This window comes from Tachyglossus aculeatus, unplaced genomic scaffold, assembly GCF_015852505.1.
Source record: "Tachyglossus aculeatus isolate mTacAcu1 unplaced genomic scaffold, mTacAcu1.pri scaffold_176_arrow_ctg1, whole genome shotgun sequence".
Classification (NCBI taxonomy): domain Eukaryota; kingdom Metazoa; phylum Chordata; class Mammalia; order Monotremata; family Tachyglossidae; genus Tachyglossus; species Tachyglossus aculeatus.
In genome coordinates, this window is record NW_024044897.1 from 241,535 (window position 1) to 246,694 (window position 5,160).

General features: G+C 47.6%; 1 non-coding gene across 1 annotated transcript; it reads left to right on the plus strand.

Annotated features, from left to right (window-relative positions):
* Positions 1 to 1,857: 1,857 nt before the first annotated feature.
* Positions 1,858 to 1,995, plus strand: LOC119923342. The gene has a single exon (XR_005448833.1). It is a non-coding gene; the product is annotated as a small nucleolar RNA SNORA7 (small nucleolar RNA).
* The last annotated feature ends 3,165 nt before the right edge of the window (positions 1,996 to 5,160 follow it).

Genomic DNA, 5,160 nt, shown 5'->3' on the forward strand with positions numbered 1-5,160 from the left:
CTCAAAACCTGAGCCCCCTGCCCCACCCCACTCAGTCTGGGGGAGGATCATAGGATAGATTCAGAGGAATCTCTTGCTCTCTCGAGCTTTGAAATCAGAAGGTCTCAGAATATGAAATTGAACAATTTACAGATTGAATGGGAAACTGATTGTTTTAGGTTGTATTTGAGATGAAGCTGAAACCACACAAGTTGATGTAGATTGTCAGTAATATTCGAAACAGTTGTGCTGTAGAGATGCAGATGCTGTTACTTCCATGGGAATCCCCATGGGATGCTGTTGCTTCCATGGGGTGCAGTGCCATTGCTGCGACTCTAGGGACAGGGCCTTTATCTCTGCAGGACTTCAGGGACCTCACAGGCAGAGGTTTTTGGCATCCACCAGCACACAAGGTCCCACCTGAGTTGATCCTCCAGGGGTTCCCCACGCAGCAGTGGCAGCTTTATCTTTGGGAAGGGGGACTGGCTGTAGAACATCTCCCTGCCCAGAGGAGATCGGAGAGGGGCTGAGGGTACCATGCTGTCTCTTCCTTCATAGCCAGCTGCACCCAAGAACTGGAGTGGAGAAAGGACCATCCCAACCCGGCAGAGGTCAGAGTCCTCTAGCACCACGCTGCCCCAGTGAGTGTGACAGGGGGTGGTGGAGGGGACAGGGAAAGACCAGGGTGGGGATGCGAGAAATGGAGCCATTCTGGGCAAGTGCTCACATGAGGGACCAATGTCGGACTTTAGGGCAAGGTTCCATCCCCAGAGGGGCAGGTGGGCTTTCAGGAGGGTAGGTATTTGACAGTGCAGTGGTCCCAACCATTACTCGTCTCCCCTTCCTCATCTACCTCCATCCAGCTAACATAGAAGTCACTTCCCTGACTGGGGCCCTGCAGCACAACGTCAGCATTATGCTGTGGTTATGTCAGCCAGGAGCGGGTCCTGGCCATCAGAAAGTTTCTGGTGGGCAATGACAGGGAGGGAATGAGAGAGTGTGATTGGTTCTAGACCACCGGTGCTATCATCAACTCCTCCATGCAGGAAAATTGGGTGAACACAATGGAGGTAAGGGATTCAATCCCTTCCCTCCTGGACTTACCAGTCTGCTGGGCTAGAATGATCCAAAATAATTTACAGCTAGGGGGAAATAAGAATGGAAAGGCGGATGCACAGCTTAATAAGTGCTTACATAGTAATGTGAATCTATAGGCAGGGAAGTGCAATGAGCAGTTGTGAATGTGTAAATGCAAATGTGTTACCTGGGCTGATTCGGCATGGGGAGAAGAAACATAAATCTGGGAAAAGTTGAAGGGAGAGGAAGATTCGGGTAGAAAGAAGGATCTAAGCCATGTGTTGGTGAAGGGAATGTCCTTGAAGATGCATAGAGAGAAGATCTATTTCCAAGGGCTGGTGGGTAGCTTGTGAAGATGTAACAGAAACACAGAGAACACCGGTAAAAAGCCTTGATGCTAATGGCAAGGAGTTGATTGGAGTCAACCAAACCTCAGTTGGATTTATTTCCCTCTGAGAAACATAATCGGATTTGTTGTGTCGGCGGCTGCGTTTGTGACCAGCGTGGGGCAGGGGAGGCATTGAACAAACCTTGGCTGTTGGTGGCCTGGAGGGGAGGAGGAGAAGAGAATCTTCTCCCATCACCATCCAGGGAAAAACTGTAGGCCCAGGGAGAGGCAAAGAGTAGTGGTAATAATAATAATAATAATAATAATAATAATAATAATAATAATAATAATAATAATAATGAGGGTGTTTGTTAAATCATTACTATGTGCAAAGCACTTTTCTAAGTACTGGGGGAATATATTGTGATCAGGTTGTCCCACCTGGAGCTCATGGTCTTAATCCCCTGCCCTGCCCCCTCTCAGGATCACACCTGGAGAGTTTCCAGTACTCTACCAGTCTCAGCCAAGGGAGGGAGAGTCAACCAGAGGGATACACATTCCATTCCTAGCTTGGGCAGTGGCTAGTGAGTGGAAGGCAATCTGCTCCAAGTCAAAACGCACCTGTTCTGGGCAGCAGTGGCAGGGGAGAGAGTCGAGGGTGGAGATTCACGTTTACTGGGTGGAAGAAGGCAATGGTAAATCACTTCTCTATTTTTACCAAGAAAACTCTATGGATACAGTACCAGAACACTTGCAGATGGAGGGGGGGCATTCTGGGAGAGATACGTCCATGGAGTCTCTGTGGGTCGGAGGCAAATCGACAGCATAAGTCAAGACGTGCCAGACCACTGCACATATTAATACTACTGAACACTACAGGTGACAAATAAATACAACAGATTGATTTAATAATAATAATGATGGTATTTGTTATGCGATCAATATGTGTGAAGCACTGTTCTAAGTGCTGGCAAACTCCGAAAGGAATTAGTGTTGATTACTTCATCGATGCTATCCATTCATTGTATTCATTGAGCATTTATAGTATGCAGAGTCTACCCACTAGACTGTTACCTCCTGGTGGGCAGGAAAATATCTGCCAACTCAGTTGGATTGAACTCTCCCAAGCACTTAGTACAGTGCTCTGCACACAGTGAGTATTCAGTAAATACCATTGAGCTATTGATTGATGTGTTCATAATGCTACATGTACAAATATTGTTGAACTCTATAGGTGATCAATGAATACAACTACTGTATTTATTAAAATGGGAGTCAATCATATTTCATGATCGCTTACAGTGTGTAGAGTGCTGTACCAAGTGCTTGAGAGAGTACAATATGACATAATTTGTAGAAGCGTACCTGCCCAAAAGGAACTTACAGTCTGGAGGGAATACCAATGATTCTAAATTGAAGTTTTCCTCTTCCTTTCCAGGGAGTTGGCATCATCTCCCAGAAATGACCAACATCTCCATGGTGGCTGAATTCCTCCTCCTGGGGTTCTCTGACATCCGGGAGCTGCAGCTGCTCCATGCCATGCTGTTCCTCCTTGTCTACCTAGTGGCCCTTCTGGGGAGTCTCCTCATCGTTGCTGTCACCACCCTCGACCAGCGTCTCCACACCCCCATGTACTTCTTTCTTAAGAATTTGTCCTTCATAGACCTCTGCTACATTTCTACAACGGTACCCAAATCCATTGTCAACTCCTTGAGCAGTGACAGTTCCATCTCCTTTCTGGGTTGTGTCTCGCAGCTCTTCCTAGTGATCTTGTTTGCTGCTTCAGAGTTTTATGTCCTCACTGCAATGTCTTATGACCGCTATGCCGCCATCTGCTACCCCCTGCTTTATGTGCTCATCATGAATAAAACAGCCTGTATGCGCATGGCAGCAGCATCATGGCTCGGTGGGGGTCTGCTTGGAGTCTTGTTTTCAGCTTCTACTTTCTCCCTGACCTTCTGTGGGTCCACTGCTGTTCAGCAGTTCTTCTGTGACATACCCCCTCTGCTGAAGATCTCCTGCTCTGAAGTCCACATTGCCATTGATGTGAGTGTGGCTGCTGGGTTTTTCTTGTCTGTTGTCTGCTTCATTTACATCATCCTCTCCTACGTCTTCATCTTCTCAGCCGTGCTGAGGATGCCATCCTCCGAGGGCCGGGCCCAGGCCTTCTCCACCTGCCTGCCCCATCTCACTGTCATCATCATTTTTCTCTTTACCGGAGCATTTGCCTTTCTCAAACCACCTTTATACTCACCCTCGGCTCTGGGTCTGCTGGTTTCCATGTCCTACACTGTGGTGCCCCCCACTGTGAACCCTGTTATCTACAGCCTGAGGAACAGGGACCTGAAGGCTGCCCTGGGCAGGATCCTAAAGGGGACATTCCCCCAGCACCCATTCTGGGACAAAATGTCTGTGTCCAGGTACCAATAACCCCCTACCCACCCCTTTCGAAGAGGAATTGCCCTCTGACATATTCACATATATCACTGACCCGAAGTCCCAAAGAACAAGTCTGGATATTCAGGATTTGTCAAGGTCTGGGAGGTTGGCTGATAAGACTAGGTCATGAGTGGCAATGCATTCCCTAGGAGGCCACATGACCTGAGTTCTAATCCCAGCTCAGCCACTGGACTTCTGTGTGACCTGGCCTTAGTGTCTTACCATCCCTGGGCTCTTACTTCCTCTTACATTCTGAGCCCCTGTGGGACAGGAAACACATCTGTTTGGATTGTAATTTCATCTTTGGGCTGTAAGATCATTGTGGGCACGGATTGTATCTACCAACTTCATTGTACCGTACTCTTCAAAGCGCTTAGTACAATGTAATGTACACAGTAAACACTCAACAAATACCATCGATCAATTGAATTATTTATCATCAGGTGGCACAGACTTTGACACAGAAATTGTTAGCATCGAATAATAAAGATAATAATGATAATGGTCTCGGAAAAGAGACAGAGACATTCACTGATGGAACTCCATTCATTCAATCATATTTCTTGAGTGCTTTCTGTGTGCAGAGCACAGTACTAAGCACTTGGGGAGTATAAGTCGGCAACATATAGAGACGGTCCCCACCCAACAACAGGCTCACAGTCTAGAAGGGGGACAAAGACAACAAAACAATACATGTAGACAGGTGTCAAAACTGTCAGAATAAATAGAATTATAGCTATATGCATATCATTAACAGAATAAATAGAGTAGTAAATATGTACAAGTAAAATAAATGGAGTAATAAATCTGTATAAATAAATACAAGTGCTGGGGGGGAGGGAAGGAGGTTGGGGAAGGGGGGATGGGGAGGAGGAGAGGAAAAAGGGGTCTGAGTCTGGGAAGGCCTCCTGGAGGAGGTGAGCTCTCAGTAGGGCTTTGAAGGGAGGAAGAGAGCTAGTTTGGAGGATGTGTGGAGGGAGGGCATTCCAGGCCGTGGGAAGGACGTGGGCTGGGGGTCGATGGCAGGACAGGCGAGAACGAGGCACAGTGAGGAGGTTAGCGGCAAAGGAGTGGAGGGTGCGGGCTGGGCTGTAGAAGGAGAGAAGGAAGGTGAGGTAGGAGGGGGTGAGGGGATGAGGAGCCTTGAAGCTGAGAGTGAAGAGTTTTTGCATGATTTGTAGGTTGACAGGCAACCACTGGAGATTTTTGAGGAGGGGAGTGACATGCCCAGAGTGTTTCTGTACAGAGATAATCTGGGCAGCAGAGTGAAGTATAGACTGAACTACAGAGAGACAGGAGGATGGGAGATCATAGAAGAGGGCGGTGTAGTAATCCAG